At 43.3% G+C, this 21,577-nt stretch overlaps 1 long non-coding RNA gene across 1 annotated transcript in view; it reads right to left on the bottom strand.

Annotated features, from left to right (window-relative positions):
* Positions 1 to 19,349, bottom strand: part of LOC146798860 (uncharacterized) — a 99,852-nt gene extending 80,503 nt beyond the window's left edge. Inside the window, exon 1 of the long non-coding RNA XR_014968780.1 lies at positions 18,967 to 19,349. This is a non-coding gene — a long non-coding RNA (uncharacterized LOC146798860). The remainder of the gene's footprint in view (positions 1 to 18,966) is intronic.
* Between the last annotated feature and the right edge of the window lie 2,228 nt (positions 19,350 to 21,577).

Raw genomic sequence — 21,577 nt, 5'->3', positions numbered from 1 at the left:
TTTAGACTTCGGCTGATGGGTTACTCCATCACAAACGTGCCAGATATCCCACCCACGGTATTACAAGCGCATTATATTCAATGGTAATTATAATACACAGGGTGCGATATCCGTCACATTTGTAACGGAGTAACCCATCCACTGAACTCTAATTCAGGCCCTAATTCTTAGGCAATGGCCAGGAATTCCCTTGTGGCTGCTCATCCAATGAGGTATGCACTGCTACTATCTGAACAGTATAATTCATGTCCCATTCTACAGTATATTACTGTGTGCTTTACTTTTCACTGACGACGCCCTCCTCTTGTTTAGAAACCCCATTGGATTCCTAAACCTGCTAAATAAATTAACCAAGCTTTGTGATTCACGTGGTCTGGAGGTTCATACCTCTAAAACTAAAATAATGATTTGTAACCCACACAGAGCCTGTAGAGGCAATTTTACAATGAAAGGTGAACCACTTCATATAGTGGATACATTTGATTATTTAGGGATTAGAATTAATAAGCCTACTACCTGGAACTCTCACAAAGAAAAGAGTGAATTGGTGCTAATACACTTAGCCTTGCTATCATCAAGAGAGTTAAGTCAACCACTCCTAAATCTATATCTCCAGCAGTGGAAATATATAGGGTAAAAGCCCTGGCAGCAGCACTTTATGGTGCAGAGGTTTGTGGGATTGCAAATGTGAGGAGTTTGATTATTAAAGGAAATAACTTTATAAGATCTCCATTTGCACTGCAGCAGAGTACTCCTACTTTACCTCTATACTATGATTCAGGGCTTAAATATGTGGAAGAGCTGGCTGTGGTCCACTAGTGAGTTGCATCAATATAGATTGGGAGATAGAGTAGAGTTTATCTATTTCCCTGGTTTAATATTGCAAAATATCATCTCATTGAACTAGGACAGGGAGTTTACTGGAATAATCCCACTTCAATGAACTCAGATGCCAAGGGTAGAGTTATAACTGCATTTTGAAAGAGGAATATCATAGAACAATACCAAAAGGCTAAATCAGGAAGTATTTATTTTTTTAAAATCCTTAAGCCATTCCCAGTAAAAGAGAAATATTTGGACGGTATTTGACCTGCCGTAGCTCGCACACTCTACATTAGATTTAGGTTAGGAACATTGCAAGTTCCTACATTTACAGGTCAGTGGAAATCCCCGCCACTAATGACAGTGGTTTGTAGGTTTTGTAACCATGCTGTCGAGGATATTAAACATGTGTTCTTTTTTTGCTCCAAGTATCACAAGCCATGGCAGACTTGGCTTAAGCCCCTGTTTAACAACATTGGGGATGAGACACTATATGGAAGCCTATAGGAATTTACTCACAGATATACAAGTCAAGTTATTATGTTACGCGTCAGTCTGTACCTCTATGCTGTATATAACGCGTCAGTCTGTACCTTTATGCTGTATAGCTACAAAGGAAAAAGGCAGGAATGATGTATTAATTTCAGTTGCTGTCTGCATCTTTCTAGATTTTTAAAACAGGTTGCTTATGAACATATATATATTTGTGAATATTTGGGGAAATTCTAAAGAATGTAGTATATAATTGATTTTATGTTTTTAGCGTTGTAGGTATTTGAGAGGAACGTCATTGCTAACTTCTAACTTTTTAATACATGGACTTTTCTGTATTTGTATTATTTGATGTGTTTTATGGGCTGTGCCCAAAATAATCTTACTACTACTACTACTGTGTGCGTTGTGCACAGACTACAATACATAAACATTCTCAGAGCCCCCACACAGGAACAGTCATAACTGGAATACAGACGTTTGCTCACAACCATGGACCCTGGTGCCACTGCACCTGCTCCATCATTGGCAGATAGATCCCTGTCCCTAGTGCCCCAATACACACAGCCCAACGGCAGCTTGCTTCAGGCATGAGCAAGGGTTGCCACCTGGCCTTTTTTACCGACATGATCATTATTTTAATATCTGAGCCAGTAGAAACATAGGGCAAATCACCTGAAGCCACTGTTTTTTCTCCTTATCAGTACATACTTAAAACACTAATTATAAAAACAATACACTTTGGAATGGGTTCAAACGGTTGTACTGACCACTGACACACAATTAAGGTAAACAAACTGAAAAAACAGCAAAACATTTGGCAATGGACACGGAGGAAGCATTTAACAGGTACATTCCAAACGGGCTCTTCTGCCGTGACTAGGAGGGCAAAAGTCATGTTTGGGTGGGTCTGGCCCATGCCCCCCCTCAAGAACAGGGCCTGAAACCAAATACCTAAGACCTGACTTGCTTCTCATGTTTCGCTAATGGCATCATCATCAGGGCAGAAGGGGTTTGTTTCTAAGTTCATCTTTAGAATCTCACTTCTAATATTTCCCACTCAATGCACTGACTTAATCTTATGTACCAAAGTGACTATGTTTTACATGATGTTTGTTGCATAATTTACTTGCCAAACATTTTCATGGCTTAGCTTGTGCACAGGCTCTTAGACTCAAGCTAGACCATTGGCTGGGCTGCAGCTCGGCTCTCCCTATTAATTTGCTGGCTCGCACCTTTAGTGAGAAGTAAGCTTGCATGTTGTACTTAAAACGGATCTGAAAGCCTGGGGTGCATTTTTAAATCATGCCCCCCTTTAGCCCCGAGGCAGCCAGGGCAGCTGGAGGAAAAACGTTTTTGTGTTAATCTCACTCCAACTGCTATCATTGGTTTGGGAGAAAATAGAAAAATGTGTTTTTCACTTTTCATGGCGTTTTTACTCCAAAGAAAGAACATGCTACAACATGTACACCTTATCATGCTTACAGAAAAAACAGCCCCTTCCTCTTTACTCACTCTTTTCATTGTGAACATTTTCACTTTCAAAATGAAATGAGATGGGAACATGTTGGCTGCCTTTAGATTTTTTTCAAAGAATTCTGGCCAATCATTTGGCTTTTTCCCAGTCAATTTTGTTTATTTCCACAAAAGAAAACAGCTAATGAAAGGGCTGTCATCGTGTAGTCCCGCGCTCTTCGCGAGCGGGACTTATTAGATGGCGCCCGCGTCTAGACCGCCGGAGAATACCGTAGGCGGTCTAGTCTTTTCCACGGAGAGCGCGCTGAGGTGGGAGGAGGGACTTAAAATCAGGGCAGGAGAATGGCGCGCGGGTGTTCAGCGCCGAGGTTGAAGGACTGGAAGCAGGAGGAGACGGAACCACTATGGAGGAGGAAGATACGGAGGAGGAAGATACCAAGACGACCACAGCAGAGAGCACCGAACCGCCCAGTGGCAACGCGCATGAGTCCGGCCAGCCCCACGGAGAGGAGGAAGAGGGCGGCAAGACTCCGACAGCCACGACCCCGGAGGGCCGTGTCTGGAGGGAACCGGCCACCCGTCGCTACCCCTGCCGAAGAAGAGGAACCAGCTGACACCGGCTAACAACCACTACAGTTCTCTCCCCCCACTTTCTCCAGAGACTGTCAAGGCGTTTTGTTTTCTTCCCCCCTTTTTACCCTAAAGACTGAATCAGCGTCCAAAGGACTCTCCTAACCTCCTTACTTGAACTGCCTCCATAGCAACCAATAAAGAACCACTCCCTCCACCAGTGTCTCTGCCTCGCATACGCCTAAAGGGGGGCGGGAAGGGGCCGGGAACCACACATCGTTTTTTTTATATCTATACTACTGCAGAGCTAAGAACATTTACTAATCCAAACTTGCACATTGGATAGTGAGATCTCTTTCTGTAAGGAAACCAGGCTATTAGTTGTGCACGATGTGAAACTTGGGCAGGTAATAGGTCCACAAGTATCACCTCACTGGGAAGAAGCACCCTATTCTAGCACTTGACTCTCTCGGGGTTCCAAAGCAAAGCAGTTCAAGGCCTACTCAGGAGAGTGGTGCAGGCTGGTAATCACCATTCATGGGCGCGCAACAATAACACTCAATATATGATTATCCAGTCTGGGCTTTGTCTGTGGAAAAGGAAAAATACATGTATTACCCACAATCTACTCAATGCTACACAATAATTTACAAATATATACACGAGGTTGGTGAAAATACCTTTGGTGACATTCTGAAATCACATTTGACCCCTCATGGGTCATGTCCCCCAATATCACATAACCCCCACCTATACCAGGTAGCACAGGATAATATAGGAGGGTGTCATTTTAAAAAAAGCAGGTCTATTGGCTTTGTCAAGGTTGCCACATTAATTACCACATTAAAAGACCAAGAATGAAATGTTCAAATACCATCTATATATCACTGAAATCAGTAACCAGTAACACTCACTAATGTTAATAAAGCATTGCAATGTTTATTAAGAATGACTATACACAATATATTTGTAAATAAACCGTTTTCAGACAACATAACCTGTGTCTATGTCTTTCTTAAACTACTTTAGGCCACAAAACATGCAGTGTCTGTCTTTCTTTATCAAGTTTTCCCTAATTCCCTCTATCCATTTATTGATTCATTTCCCAATCGTCTTCCCCTCAACTGTGAGATTTTGTTGTGCTGTAATCTATTTTCAACATCAATTCATCTCGTAATTTCCTGGCGCATGTGGTCTTGGCAGTGTTAAACCTCTACCAGAGGATGATAAAAAAGAATGAAGCTTTGTCAACACCATACCCCACAGCCTACCCAAGGGACATTCTGGCTTCGAAAATAAATAGCACTCAAAGCTAGTCTGAGATTAGACAATGTGTACTTTTCTTATAATAATCTATGCTCCACAGGGAATCTAGTTGCCGAAGAAACATCCTGACTTGTTCACACGTGGCTAATTAGCCTTGCTTTACCTGCAACTTATGTCACTTGTAAATAAACCTGGGCATGCTATACACCTATATTTGGAAAACAGAAGGGGCCCCCTGCAAAAAGGATGTGCCCTAGCAAGGAAATCAATATTTTGGAAAAACAATGAGCACCAGGCTAAGTGCTATAAGGATTAAACAACAAGTTAAGAAACTCCAGTAACACAATAATTGAAATAATACAAATGTATGAGAAAAAAATGTGTATATGGATCTATATTTTTATTGATATTCTTTATGTTTTTTCTAAAGAAAATATATTGATTTTATATATATAACAATTGATGTTTGATCAGAGTTGGTTTTGTTGTGAGACACACATACACATGATAGTAATTAACCATTCAAATTGAAATCATCTGATAATAGAAGCAAGAGTTGTGAATTGCATACATAATCAATACAAATTCAAATAACACTGGAAATGTTCACAAAATATCAGAATAATTTCAGATAACACTGAACATATTCACGGAATATCGACGCGTTTCGGCAAAGCCTTCTTCAAGATATTCGTAACAGTGATTACTGAAAATGAAAAAAATATAAAATATATATATATTTATAAACATCATTGTGATCTAGAGTTTCAATACTTTTTATACAGATAAGAAAGGTATTTAAAAAGACGCCCGAACGGGCAAAAATCATTTTATATTTAAAAGGAAACAAACCACTGTATTTGTCTGAGAGAACTTGAACATGAGCTCCGTCGTGAAAACCCCAGTTTAAATACATAATATAAGAAGGAGGAAAACGACCTGCTCATGGATTTTATCATACAAAAAGACAAACATCTGATTACTGTCCATAATCTAAAAAATAACAAGCAAAAGGTTCCTATTATAAAGGACATTATACGACCAGTACCTTCAATGTTATAGCTGCTTATCCAGTCTGTGAATGAATACTTGATCTTGGATCAAGAGGTACTTGAATATCCTTGATAGAAGAAGAATAATGTAAGGATATGACATGTTTTTGACCAATTAACTAGTTAGAGGTGTGTTAATATACTATGATATTACAAAAGTTCTTACCGTAACTGTTATGTGCTGCCTAGTAACAGCTTAATATATCTTGATAAAATTGGCTTAAAGTTTTGATTCAAAAACTCAAACTCAATGGCCATAGAAATCTGTAAAGATAACATATATACATATTATATCCTGATATATGTTCAAACCTGTGCATTTCAGTTATTAGATTATCACATTATGTATAAAGCAAATGAACTACTAGAATATCAGGCGAATTATAACATGAGATGCTCAGTAATCGGAGTTTGCTTAGTGAAGTCTCAAAGACTCGAGTAGCCACTGATTTAAGTATTTTGAGAAGGTTGACTAATAAAGTTCATGTAATTATTAATGACCGAACAAAATCCCAAGACTTCTATGGTTAACTGCGCTCTGATATTAATCGATATAAGGCATGATCGCCACAGTTATGCTAATATGGCAGAAGGTCCTGATCTCTCCACAAACTATTTAAATAATGTCAAATTCTGCTCTATGATCCATAGCTGCACTGCATGTCGATCATTTGTCTATTCTTAGTTAGAAGCAAGACCGGTAAATGGTAATAACCAATAGTACATACCCAAAAAGACAATTGAAGCTGGATACACATTAGGATCTATGTTGCAATCAAAAAAATATCCGACATGATGTCAGATATTTGTTGTAAGGCACATGGTATGTCTCCTGAAATTATGCCATAAAGCAGATGACTTGTACTGAAAATATGAACAAAAAGATATGCATGAATGGGCTAGATCTAGTCAGGTGTCAAAAGCATAGATATATAGACACCTAGCCTCTAGCAAATGACCATTTAACCACAATCGAATAAAGAGAATCTTAAAAAAGCTAAAGGAAATCTGAGTTCCTTAGTCACAATGAATGAGTATATAAATAGTATGTGATACATACCGAAGACGCTAGTGGGTATTAAATACTGTCTCGCGCTACGGTCAAATAGACGTCCGCCACGATATTCAATGTATGTAGTTTATGATTATATTGTACATGCAGTATCTCCTGAAAATGAGACATGAAATAAATAACATGTCCAACACATAATATCCAAAAGATATACTTCCCCAGATTAGAGTCATTCGAAAGTGAAAAACTTAAATATATGGCGACCTTTATCTAACGATAACCGTTTATGCAAGGTGAAGTGACAGAGATGTAAAGGGGATAATATAGCGATATATATACTAAAATCGCAACAAATAAATAAAAACGAGATAAATAATACGTACCAAGAGCGAAAATTGGTGTTCAGTACAGCCTCGAATTAACGCTGTAGGTGAGTGAGCACCTGCCATGTTTTGCAGTTTATATGGTCTAACCCTTACGGCGTGTCCTGTGTTATGACGCAATTAAAAGGCGCGCGAAATCGCTCCCAAGATTAGGTGAAAAATGTGGCGGACATCTTAGTATGTACACTTATACTTTGCATACTGACTAAAGTTTAATATACTACCCAATACTGGTGTGAAATAATGCAAGAGACCAGATCAAAAGAACGACGAAAACCTATAATTTAGGTAAGATGTAATGAAAATGATATATAAACTGATATGTAATTAAGTCTGCGTATATCGCAATAAACTGTCCCTAATGCTATACACCTATTCATGGTGGCCTAAGATAGGCAAGGTTAGTTATAATTATTAGTTAAGATTCGTTTTTTTTTGTTCATCACAATAATTGTCCAGAAACAAGATGCTAATGATATCAACAATGTCTTTAATCTCCAGTTTTGGGCATAGAGACACTGGGAACATGCAGCAAGCATGTGTTTAATCCTTTCCTAGTGCTCAGGCCAAGGTAACATCAAGGTGGTCGGTATGAATGGTATTTTATTAAGTTTAATAAGTTGTTGTTTCAGGATCACATTCTGTAGTTAGGGAGGAGATAGTCCACGTAGCTTAGAATGGGAAGGTTCATTGCTATGGTCTAATCAATTTTGAGCAAAGCAGCTATTAGCTGAAAGTGTCCATGAGGTCTGTATACGTGGCTTGGGGATACTATTTTCATAGGGAAGAAGTGTGTGAATATTGGGTGGCTGGAATTTTGTGGATCCCACACAGATTTTGGAAGTTTCTGCCACAGAAATGTAGGGAATGGATAATTTTAGCCAAAGATTGAGGTTTGCAGTGCATTCTAGGAAGAAAAAGTAATGGGATCCGCGTAGGTCACACCACCTTGGAATCTCCTGGGTGTCTAGTTTTACAAAACTCAATGGAGTAGAGTGGAGCATTGTGTTGTAGAGTACAGTGAAGTAGAGTGGAATGGTGTAGAGTGGAGTAGAGTGGCATAGAGCAATGTATAGTATACTGAAATGTCATAGAGTGGAATGTCGTAGAGTGGAGGGGCATACACTAGAGGGATGTAGAGTGGAAGAGCGTAGAGTAGAGGGGTGTAAAATGTTATAGAGTGTTATGGAGTAGAGTGGAGTAGAGTGTTGTAGAGTTTGGAAGGCGTAGACTGGGGTGGCATATAATGGCATAGAGTAGAGTGGTGTAGAGTGGAGTAGTGGAGTGGAGAGATGTAGTATGCTGTATAGTGCAGTAGAGTGTTGTGGTGTAGAGCAGAGGAAAGTGGCAGTAGTGGCATTGAGGGAGTTGCATAGAGTGGAGTAGAGTGTCATAGAGTGGAGTGACATAGAGTGGAGTAGAGTGAGGGACATAGAGAGCAGGGGCGTAGAGTGGAGTGGCATAAAGTGGAGTAGACTGTTGTGGAGTGGCATAGACTGGAGGAGAGTGTTGTGGAGTGTAGTGTCATAGGGTGGAGTGTTGTGACATAGAGTAGAGTGTTGCGGTGTACAGTGGAGTGTCCAAGAGAGGAGTGTCATAGAGTGGAGTGGAGTAGAGGGTTGTACAGTGAAGGGTAATAGAGTGGAGGTTTGTAAAGTGTCATGGAGTAGAGTGTAGTAGAGTGGCATAAAGAGGAGTAGAGTAGGATGGCAAAGAGTGGAATAGAGTGGTGTAGAGTGGAGTAGAGTGGAATAGAGCCGCGTATTCTATACTGAAATGTCATAGAGTGGAATGTCATAGAGTGGAGGGGCATAAACTGGAGTGTTGTAGAGTGGAAGAGTGTAGAGTAGAGGGGTGTAAAGTGTTATAGAGTGTTGTGGAGTAGGGTGTTGTAGTGTGGAGAGGCATAGAGTGTCATAGACTGGGGTGGCATATAATGGCATAGAGTGGCGTGGTGTAGAATGGAGTAGTGGAGTATAGTGAAGTAGTGTGCTATAGAGTAGAGTGGAGTGGCATAGAGGGAGTTGCGTAGAGTGGAGTGGAGTGTCGTAGAATGGAGTGACATAGAGCAGAATAGAGTGTCATAGGGTCAAGGCATAGAAAATAGTGGCTTAGAGTGAAGTGGCATAGAGTGTAGTAGAGTGTCGTGAAGTAGAGTGTCATCGAGTGGAGTGACGTAGAGTGGAGTAGAGTGCCATTGGAGTGACATTGAGTGGAGAGGTAAAGACTGGAGTGTTGCAGAGTGAAGGGGCATAGAGTAAAGGGGCATAGTGTGAAGGGCTGTAGAGTAGAGAGGTGTATAGTGGAGTAATGTGTCCTATAGGGGACTGGTGTAGCATAGACTGGAATAATATGCCATAGAGGAGTGGCATAGAGTGGCGTAGAGTGGAGTATCATAGAGTGGAGTGTTATAGAGTGAAGTAGAGTCCTAGAGTGGAGTGGAGTAGAATGGCATAGAGAGTTGTAGACTGTTGTAGAGTGGTAAAGAGTGGAGTACAGTGGAGTGACGTAGGGTGTCATAGAGTGTCATAGAATGGATTGATGTAGAGTGGAAAGGCGTAGATATGAGGGACGTTAAAGTGTTTTTGAGTGGAGTAAAGTGACGTAGAGTGGAGTGGCATGGAGTGGAGTGCCGTAGAGTGGAGTGGAGTAGATTGAAGTGTCAGAGTGAAGTGGCTTCGCGTGAAGGGTTGTATAGTGAAGTCAAGTGGCATGATGTGTAGTAGAGTGGAGTGGCATAGAGTGTTGTAGAGTGGCATAGTATGTTGTAGAGTGGAATGTTGTTGAGTGGTGTAGAGTGGAGTGACATAGAGTGGAGTGTCACAGGGAGGAGTAGAGAAGCCTAGAGTGAAGTGGGGTAGAGTGTTGTAAAGTAGACTCGTGCAGAGTGTTGTGTGGAGTCGACTGTCCTGGCGTGGAGTAGAGTGGAGTGTCGTATAGTGGAGTTGGATGGCTTAGGGTGGCTTAGAGTGGAGTGGTATAGAGTGGAGAAGAGTTGTATAGAGTGAAGTGGCATAGAATGGAGTAGATTGGAGTAGAGTAGTGTGGCATAGAGTATAGCGTAGCAGTGTGGAATGGAGTAGAGTATAGTGGCACAGAGTGGAGCACAGTAGAGTTGCATCTAGTTGAGTAGAGTGGTGTAGAATGAACGGGTATAGAGTGGAGTATGCATTGTGTGGTAGTGCACTGCCATTACAGACAACACATTTTCAATTGAAATGATCATTGCATTTGCACCGACATACAGTTTTACTGATAAAACTTTACAGTGCACCAATGATAATGAGTGGAAATGGCATCACCTAGTGTACTAATTTTATAATGATATGTATATACTAGTTTGCAGCACACTACAGATTTACAAACAAATTAGCTTCATTTGTGCTTTCCTAATTCTGATATATACGAAACATTTGCATAGTTCAATTTAATTTTGCTGTGTGTTGGAAAAAAAACATTAGCAAGTAAGTAAAATAAATGTATAGAGCGCACAGTACCCGAAGGTGTCACAGCGCTAGCAAAACCCAGAAGCTGTGACAGAGGAGGGGACAGCAAATGAAAGAGACGAGAACACCCTACACAGAATCAAAGGGGAAAAAATCACCCCATTTCACACCTCCAGATTATCAAATAAAGCCTCTCACTTTGAAGTCAGTGAAAGAAAGGTAGAATGCAAGCTCCCTTGAAGTCAGAGTCTGACCTCTGTATTTGAATGCACAGCAAATGCGACAAAATAAGAACAGGTTTTAAAGGCCTGTTTGCAGAAAGTGAACACTCATGAAAGAATACAGTAAACGAGCTATGCTCGTTGGATAGCCTAAAACAAATAAAGCCAGCAAAAGCAAGCAAGCAAATGTGAGTTACAGACCACAGTGCCAATGCTAAGCAATGGGCGGAATGCATTCCTAGGTCAGCCTTCTGTATGTCCCTAAGATGTCTTTAGCAAACCAGACAGCTGTGATGTCTGGCAGGCTTCAACCTAAAAATGGGTTGCACTTGCCAAAAATGTCAAGATTGTTTACATGTCTTGTCATCTTCCTTTTGTTGTTGGTTTTATTCTACCCAGTCCACTTAATACCTCTGCCCCAGATTTTTGTTTTTGGTCATACCATTCACAAAACAGAATTAGAGGACACAGTGAGGTGGGATTTGACTCAGTGTTACTCCTATAATTAAAGTCGGCTCAGAAATGAATTCATCTGTAAATTTTCTATTACTCTCCATCACTAACATTTTCATTTTATTTAATTTTAGAAAATTCCGTTAAAGGGTATCATTTAATTAATTTCCATACTTTGTAAGTTTTCAAAAACAAAAGTTTTCCAGCTTTTTTTTTTTTAAATATTGTTTATTACTCTATTGAAAGGCTCACTAATTGTTCAGTATATTTGCAATGTGCCTGCATTCTGAAGTGTACTTCACCTGAAATGTATCAGATTATTGGGCATGCATCGCACACCCCTTAAATTCAGTGACAGAGAGAACCTGCAGTGAGCAACTATAAGAATAAGCAGTGTACATATGGGGGTCAACATTACTTTGCTCACCCTCTATGCAGGCACAAAGGGGCGTCAGGCTTTAATTCTCACCTGCCTTTATATTTAATCTGTAGTACACACACATGGAATATTATTCTTACATCTTAGATGATGTTCTAAACAGCCTTTTCTAAGGCTATCTACGCTTTCTCTTTTTTTCCTACATTTCCATTTATTTTTTATTGTTTTCCCTCTCTTTTTCCCCTCTTCTTTTTTTTTTAACTGTCTTTTTATTATTTTAATACAAACAATAGCATCGTTAGCATCATCACAGAGTATACACAGTGTATTGGCGGCACATCTGTATTTAAATTTATAATCATCCTATACATGCACTTCATCCGTTCATAGCATTAAGACAGTGGAACATCAAAGGCCAGCTAGGGTGTGTCCTACTTCATGGGCCTACCATTGTGCACACATCATCAGAAGATCAGACTGACACTGTCCCCCAGTACTCTATTATCCACACATTTGGTTTGTCTGTCAACACTGGGCAGCAGAAGAATCAGAAGCACAGTGGCATTTCTACTATGCAATATGAGTAAGCTTGCCTCCCATTCTCTGTGTTCCCACTCCATTAGTGTGTGATCCCTACTGCTTCAGGTTCCAATGCCTCCTGCGGATGTTCTATCAAGTAGCAGGTCAAGGGGGCCCATATGTCCCGTGGCCTGGAGGCACTGGGTAATAGCTCTGAATACGCAGCAAGCTGCTCCTGACATGTCACCAGATCAGCAATCCAGTCCTCTCTTTTTCTCCTCTTCCCTTTACTTTCCTCTCCCCCTGGCCGTTCCTCCTGTCTCTCCCTCCATCCTTTCTCTTGTTCCTGTAAAGCAAGCCTCAGTTTCTTCCTCTCAAACTCTCTCTCCTTCTCCTCTACCTCCTCTAAAGGACCAACAGAGGAGCTCCAATATGTGCTACACTTCTCCTATCTAAGGGGATGGCTCCTAGAGTCGATGACAAAGAAATACTTGAAATTAGTGGGGAGAGGGGTTGTCTTGTGGAAACTATTCTAGGTGACACGCTAGGCATGTATTATGGTAAACTTGTGCTAAAGTGCTAAAAGAGCCTGACATTCTAACTCTCCCTCCCTGGATTCCTCCCAGGGTATCCTTCCTGGCGCGCCTCACAGTTTGATCCTCTTCACCCAATTTCTCTAACTGATCATTAACAAAACCCACGAGAATGTACCTACATTTGCTGCTGGGAGCTGCTTTGCCTGTCCCTAAACAGGGGTCTGTTAACTGTAAGGACAGGGTGTCCCACTAATATTGACTCTGCCATTTCTATGTGCAATGATATATTCAAGCTGAATTTATTGTTCTGTTCAAGTCAGTTGGAACTGGAATTTACAAATCCTACACAATTTGCCACCAATTGGCAGAACCTGATCAGAGGTGAAGGGCAAGGAGGGCTTACTGTCTTCAATTCTGGAGGTTGGGGCACTTTACCACTGATGTCCCATGGCCGGACCAACTATGGCACTATAAACTGGGTCCCAAGTACACTCATTCAGCATTTGACTCTAAGAGTCAAACCACAAACAGAATAACTACTGCCTACAGCTGTGCTTTTCTTTGTAAAAAAGAGAAATACGTTAATCACAAACAGAATACTAAACAAAGAAAACGTTAAACAGCGACATGGTTGCGAGAAGGATGCTATGTGGTTCCAAACACTCAGAAATAATCATAAATCTGACACAGGTGCAAGCTTGGTGTAATATGGTGCAAGCAGATTCCTGGTTCTGTGACCCATAGGCCTGACCCTGTATGTCACTACTGAGGTTTGTAGGGCAATTCAGCCCGACTGGAATAAATAACTCCCTGGGATTTAGCAGAGGGATACACAGTCAATGTTCAAGATCTTGCAGCTCAGGCTATCTGGTAGATTGGGTTCTTGGAACACACAAGCGTGCAGCAGCTGGTAACCACATCAATGCTGAGTGGTCATACTCGCATCTCTGAATGTTGTGGTCTGGTGACCTCACCTGCTCTGACTGGTGGTATTAGTGGATCTGGGTGGAAGTACCACAGGTCTGCCAGCATCTAAAGGCCCTTCGCAGACAGGAATCCTACCACCGGGGCAGTCTCAGGTGTTCAACCCAAGATTTCATGTTGTAGTCGAGTCAGCACCAAGACCCTGGCAGATGACAGCCATTTAATGGTGACACTGGCCGACCCTTACTAGGGTCGTAGGACAATTCCGCTCACTTGGCTTGCTGTGGTAATTCATAGCATGGCCAGGAGTCCCTCTCCAGTCTGAATTCTGCACTGGTTGCACTCCAAGTTCAGTCCGCTTCTTCTGGGCTGCCCAACAATCTGGGCACAGCAGCTGAGCTTCTCCTCCTCACACAGTCTAACTCTGCAAAGTCAGGTGCCCCTTTCTCTCCCTTTGCAGAGCAGGCCACAGGCAGATCAACACGTCTCAGGCAAGATGCACAAAATTCAGGGGCTGTCCCTCACCTCTGGGAAACTGGGTATCAAAGAGACCAGCTGTAGACGATCTTAGTAGTCCTTCAAGTACTTTATGGAGCTCTCCTTACCTTGATCAATAGAGAACTTGGAACTGGAACCATGTGGGCAGTGGCGGCTCCTCCTCTAAGGCGGAGGAGTGTCTCCTCACTACTTTTTTGCAGTGAAACACAGAGAAAATAAAATGATAATAACTTGCCTTATAATCATTTTATTTTCTCCAACTTCCACCCAAAGCTTTGGTGAGGGGGCGGGGGCAGGGGAGGAGTGGTAGCACCCTCCTAAAGTGCGCAATGACTGCTTGGACGACCCTCTCAGGCCACCCAAAACAGTCTTATGCACTTTGCATGTTCTCCGTGCGGGCTCCATTACAGCCTACGTAGAGAAAAGGGCCGAGGCCTCCAGCCAGCGTCTGAGCGCCGAAACATGGCACTCAGACCAATTACAACACTGCTAAGGCAGCGTTGTGATTGGCTGAATAGGAGCCTGGGTGTGCTTCCTGTGACCGAGCGAGGGGAGGACTGTGGAGGAGAGATGTGGCTCCTCCCTCCTGCATCCTCCCCCTACCTTGCATGTCCTTCCCCCTCCTGCCTCCGCTCCCCTACTCCAATCTGTGCCGACCGCGGCTGCATGTGGTAAGTTTTGGGTCCCACCGTGATACACGTTTTACACATTTTAGAATCAGGGCTTGTTGATCCCACTATCAGTATCCAGAAACCAGTTTGAAACAGGTCCTTTTCCTGATACATTTTCCCTTCTGAGGACCAGACACATTCTTTGTCAAAGACGATGGCTCTCCCAGCAGGTAGTGACAAAGCTAGCTTCAACTGAAGCACCAAAAACTAGAGCAGGATCAAGTGTGAGGGATCCGTCCCTGCCTCTGGTAAGCCTTCTGCAGTAGCACTCAGGGGAGAGAGTGAAGGGCCAGGCAATTTTTAGAAGATTTACTCTAACAACGGAATCGACTGACTCACCTTCCTCTCCCTACTAATGACGTTGCTCAGAGAGAGATAATCATCAGATCTTTGCTGACAGGTTTCAATGGAATAACTAAGGCAGCCTCGACTTTAGCCCCCCACACTTCATTGTCTAAGGCTGTAGCCACTAGCTATGGGACCCAAGCATTTCACTGGCATTACCTGGGGAGGCTGTCCCTCACCCTTTATTTTCTGCTCTATTTTACCAGGGGTATCCAAAAAGAATCCCACTGATCTCTGCAGCTACTCACCCAGCCGCGCTCTCACAGCAATATGGAGCTCTCTGCCACCTGTCACCAATAAAAAAACATGCACGCTAAAGTATAGGGGATATCAGTGCAGGGTCTGAGCATCACATTCACATTGAACTTTACATACAAGGGGCCTGTAGGCACCACCTTCATCCCTGAACATAAAAATAGTCCTGTCAATATAATCAATCAGAAAAACGGTATGTTGCCACCAACACCTAATGCATATCAACCAGGACAGGGATAGCAGTCACACATCGACTAGAGAATAGTGTGACCAACCGTCCGTAAATTTCACGGACTGCCCGTAATTTGGGCCTCCTGTCCGTTGTCCATGAGGGTTTCTTCCAAGTACTTCTCTTGTCCTTAATTTCAGGCATTGGAGCGAGCTTCCCCCTGCAAGCAGCCTGAGAGTTCTGTACCTCCTACTGCAGGGGCCAGCTCATGCTACTGCTGTGATCAGTGGCTTGTAGCAGCCCCTCCCCACCTGGCACAGGCTGCTATCGGCCCATTATCATTCTGTATGTCCGCCTAATTATCACATACAGAATGATAATGGGCCTTTCTGCAGTGACAGCATTGGCTGGGCCTCCTCCTGCCACAGCCCAGGGCATGGCAAACTGCTTCTGTTGTCACCTCACCAGGGGCCAAGATCTGGGGAGGTGGAGGTTTCATTTTGGCACTTGTTACCCAGGTGCATCCACTGTTAGCCTCAAGCTGTCACACAAGCAGTGAATTATGGTACAAATACAATTGTCCTTTATTGTTTATTTCTTTTGCTCCAAATGTGCAAAGTTTCAGCATTTGTGCTGTTAATATTTGCATGTTTACCCTGGCCCTCTGAGCCCCCTCAGCTTTTACACATCACATCCCCTTGGGATGATTGATCAAATCGGGTGTTTTTTTCAGTGGGGGAGAGGGGGCATATAAGATCTGAGAAGCCTTCAGCTTTGATATTTTTCTTCATTTTGTTTTTTTGAATATTTAAACGCAGGTGTTTATGTTTCACTCGCGCACACAACAGATGCAGTGCAAGGTTCTCTCAACCTAATATTAACTTATTTTGACTTGTGCTTGTGTGGGTTGTCTATTTACTTATGTATTATTGTGTGACCTCCTCTGATGTGTCTGCAAAACGTACCTTATGTCCCGAATTTTTGTCCTGAATTCCGACCTTCTGTCCTGAATTTTTGTCGTGAATTTGGACCCTTTGTCCTGAATTTTTACAGTCACTGTCCTGAATTTGCACCCATGCCAGGTGGTCACCCTACTAGAGAACACTCTTGGTTCGTCACTCCAGACCACGAGCTGGGCTTTGGGGCTAAAAACAGCGACGAAAATCAAAGGCCTCAGCATGCATGCAGGATTTTCGTGGATGCTGAGCCAAAAAATATCAGGATATCGATAACATTAAACCTAAAAACAGTGTCAAGAGTACAGTCTGCTACTTAAGTGTACACAGCCCAAGAATAAAATGTTATCCTACCACACCAACAATTGGAATCTTGCCTATCGAAGGGCTTTCGACTGAGGGCTAGTAATTCACAAAGGTCATAGCACAATATTCCCTAACTGTTGATCTCACGCTTTATTACAATTTCGCACAGCTCATTCTTGAGTTAGCACTTAAGACTAATAACCTTATAGTCTAATTAGAGTTTAAGGTAAAGGTTGATCCACCTTGCTTCCCAAGTCACAGCATGTAGCCTCACCGAGGTGTGCCTTTGCTGTGATCAAACACCTCATCATCACCACTACTATGTGTGCAATAATGCAGAATCTATCCATAAATTATAAATTGATGTTTAGGGACCAATACTGCATTTCCATCAAACGAAAAGCAATTGTCTAATGGAGAAGTTTGTTTTTCACGACTTGCCTTGTTTTTGTTTGGAGAAATTGAATTCTGTGTATCAAAAAGGATTTCATTTAATATAAAATCGTCTATTTCACGAACATTTAGGGACAGTATTATTGCTCTACTAAAAAATATATAAGCGTGATATTTGAGTGATAACTTATGTTGAGTTGGGGAGATGTATTGTTACTGATTTTCCCAGCGCTAGGGGCACATGTTAGTATGGTTGCAATCTGTTGATTGGTGGTGGAATTCTAATATTTATATTGGAGAAGGATGTAATAGCCTGATGATTATGACTAGCCCTGCAAGAGGCATAAACCTGTCCCATCCCTCTGCAACTAATATCTATGGAAAGAATTGTGTGTAACTTTCAAGTTTGCCACCATTTCCTTCTAAATAGAAGTTTGCTCATAAAATGTGACTAAAGTCCTCTTAGATTAGACACTATGGAAAAATCAAAAATAAGCGAAATATCGAATTTAAGAAATGTGCTGCGTTTAGGCGGATGTGAAATTGCTTAAGGTTCATTATCTCTAAAGTATGGGGGTATTTAACCAATTTATAGTGAAATTGTGCTAAAAAATGCTCCGTTTTGACACCATTTTCTGTACTTCTTTTGATGATGGTGAGCAACCAATGCCCCTGGGAGGGTCATGTTTGATTGGCACACAGTGAAAATATTGAACTATTCATGAGTGCTCCTACAGCACTTTAAAAAGCCTCAAGTGCCTCTTCAAAGTCTTCAGTGAAATAGCCACTTCAAACAAAATTCTAGCAATATGGATTATGAAGAAAAAAAAATCTAAATTATCTCTTTCCTTTGCACATAACCGGATACTGTATCTTCAAGGCCTTTACTTAATTGTGTTGAAAAGTCTACTTTTAATTTAATTTGGTCCAATGATCCAATTTTGATCCTAAATAAATCAAATATTGCATCATCTCTTATAGATGGGTAGATGTAGAACCTCACATAATTAAAAACCTGACACATAATATAACCCAGCAACCCTTACTTATTATTAACACCTCAGTTGTCTTCCACGCCCTCATTGTATTCACAGAGGAATTCTCATTCTCTTCCTAAAAAACGTAGCCTGTATCTTCATTTAGTGTGCGTGTGGCAAGTAGTTTATGTCCCTTTGCTGAATCACTGAGGCTAAGCTATCAGCGGTGCAACAGGTGCAGTGGCACCAGGGCCCAGGCTGGAAAGGGCCTGACGAATTCCAGTTCTTGATGTTTTATTAGCTAACAGAGGATTAGAGGAACCCCATGTACTGATACACCAGTGAGTGAACATGCACTGCACACCCCTAGAGGTCAGTGGCCAAGGAGCCTGCTCTACTTGTTCCTGGACCTCTCGCGCGCCTGGAGCACGAGCCTCCTGGGCCGTGCAGTGTATATCGAGCGCGCTAAGTGCACCCTGAGGGATTCGTCGGTGAATGAAACGAACCTGCTGCGTTCCTGGGCCACGGCGGCGTCCCAAGAGCTTGTAATGTACATTCTTGGGGTTGAGCATCGTATTCGGAGATTACAGTCTGTGCCACCTGAGGTCGGTGTAATGCAGATGCATATTGTTCAACGGACAACAAAGTCTGCACTGTTTACCCCTTGGGTTCACCAATTTGTAAGGAGCTTTTGTGCACCGCTGAGGGTTCCGCCGTAAGCATGTTTGCATGGATCCGGCAAAGCGTTTTCGCCTGGATCAGCCAGGCTCCGTTTGGTGCCTGCAGTGCATGCCCAGGCGACAGTTTAGTCACAGAGGAAATGAATGAACTCGGGAGCTGCCTACCTGAAGGATAGGTCACACAACTGCTCCGGTTGACCCCTCCAGCCCCGTCCTGGTTCCAGCGAATATTCTTTCTCGACCGAGGTCCGGCGCTTTGCCCTTCTGTGTTTGAGATGTCTCCGGTCGCCCAGTCGTCTTGCCGCAAGTGGTCAGTGGTTGCTCCTCTGATCTCTCTCGTTCCGGAGTCCTTGACCTGTGGAACACTTTGGGCGCGGCAGCCTCTGCACCTAGGCTGAGCCAGGAATAGGCAGGACGCCCGGCTTCTGGTCCTGAAGAACCCGCTGGGATGGGGAGACTGCCGAGTGTAGGATTCGGGCCACTGCTTGGCGCCTCAGTGAAAGCAGCAGCTGGCTGTCCTCGCAGCAGCAGCTCTACCTGTAGCTCCGCACCCCGAGCAGCTCGCCGGAGCTCGCTCGCCGCTCCTCCCTCCCCATTGGTGCTCAGGGAAGCAGCTGTTATCCCGTTGCCGGGTTAGTTGCCGAGCGACGATGACGCCCTCAGCATCTCTACAGCAACTTGAGCGGAAGCCTAAGCGTTGAGTGCTTGGAGAGCAGACTGCCCGTAGAGTGTTCACTGTGACAACAGCATCCATAGAGCATGAAGCGTGTAGACCCGAGCCGCACAGCAGAGTGCTGTAAGCAGGCACTCCCAGAGCCGCCTTCAGCTTTCCCAGAGCCGTGTAGGAATCTATCTACTGCCAAACACGAACCCTCTGTCATTCACTATTCCACTTAGTAACGCTGCAGCAGCACAAACTGGGCAACACGGGGCGCACATTAAGGTGAACAACATTGGTGCATAGGGTCGGACTAGCCTAGAGGGCAATGAGAGAGTGCCAGAAGAGCTGGTCGGAAAAGTCAGACATTTGGGCCAGTTTTGTGGCTGTTTGTAGGGCTGTTTTATTTTCCAGTGGGCCAAATTGTACTATTGATGCCCCTGATATGGCCAGAAACATTGCCTGCAGCAAGTACAAACACATTGGTCCCCACATACCTCACAAGCACCGCAAACGGCCCCAATTTGGAAATATGGACCACTTTGTTCGCCATCTGATTTGCTAATGGGGGCCACTTGTATTCTGGTGCTCCTGCCTATTGTCTGTCCCAGTCCGACTGTGTTGATGCACTGCAAGGAAAGTGCACAGCAGACAAGTGCATGCAAAATGGGTGCAGAGCAGAACGGTGGTTGGCACACAAATCAGCAGGACAGGAGTCCATGTAGAGCAGGAGGGCCCCCTAGATGAGCGAACAGGAGCGGATTGGGAAGTAGAGAGATCAGAATCTGTTATTATCAGATGAGTGCTTTGTTCCCAAACACTAGGGACCAGTTCACAATCGATTCCAGCCAGTCACATCTTCTGGGCCGTTTCCTCTTCCAGGTAATGCAAATAGGTTTTTGCCGGGCATTTGCCCTCCTGTAGTGCTGCCCACCTCCCCCCTCTCTCAGCAGGGCAAGAAGACCACTTTAAAGGCAGACCCATAGCTCTCCTCCAGCAGACATCAGGTGATATACCTTCACCTTTGGGAGACCGGCTGTTAGCCACACCAGCCATGGATCTAAATTATGTCCCTGACACTCTTTTAAGGGTTACCTCTTGTAGTAGCTTACAATATATAACTTGCAACAACAGATTAGTAAATAAATTGTATTTAATTAATTTACCAATAACAAGGCCCACAGCGGCAGTAGGAAAGCGTGTGCTGATGCACGGACAGCTGGCGAAGGAATGCGAGGCATTTCATGACGTCAGTTAAATACCATATGGGGATTCTATTGCCACGTCACAAGCAACAGCTAGGTTGCTTGCGTTGTGCAACCAAACTTGGCATAAACTAACAATAACAAAAGAAGGACTACAACATCTCCCTTTGCCAATAAAAGAGATAAATGAATAAGTTAATATAAAACATAGTCCTTATACTTGTTAGGAATGCATGACATTCTACCAGAGGTGGTACATGTACCTTCAAATACATTTTGACTAGAACTTGCAACATCTGATGGCACATTAGCTTCTGCAGTAACTTCATCTGTAATCTGTGGACTTTGTCTACCTATTCCACACTCAGAATTCTGATGTTTTTCAGCTGAATGGTGAACAGGGAAGGAAGGACCACTGCTATCAAACTCATTTGCATCATATGAATTATTAACACATGTTGCATTTGTCGTCACATTACGCTTATCAATACATGACTCAGAAGGTAACCATAGATAATCGTTCTCTGATTCTACGTTATTTTTGATAGGGGAGGCGTGTTTACCCAGCCCTGTCATTACCTGCAAAGGGAGTCGTTGGTGTCCTGGTTTCTTCTGGCTTCTCCACGCACCGCTGGTGCTCTGTTGGTGCGTTTCCCCGCCGCCGCCGCCGCTAGACCTCTTCGCGGCCCGGTGTGGGGAGACTACTGCTCCCAGGCGCCCTAGCGCTACAGACGTCACAGAAGCGCCCGGAGGCGTTTAAAAGACAGTCGCTCCCTCGGTGGAGCGGGAGGCGTGTTTACCCAGCCCTGTCATTACCTGCAAAGGGAGTCGTTGGTGTCCTGGTTTCTTCTGGCTTCTCCACGCACCGCTGGTGCTCTGTTGGTGCATTTCCCCGCCGCCGCCGCCGCTAGAC

The sequence above is a fragment of the Triturus cristatus genome, chromosome 9 (genome assembly GCF_964204655.1).
Source record: "Triturus cristatus chromosome 9, aTriCri1.1, whole genome shotgun sequence".
NCBI lineage: Eukaryota > Metazoa > Chordata > Amphibia > Caudata > Salamandridae > Triturus > Triturus cristatus.
This window is presented reverse-complemented; position numbering and strand designations above follow the sequence as displayed.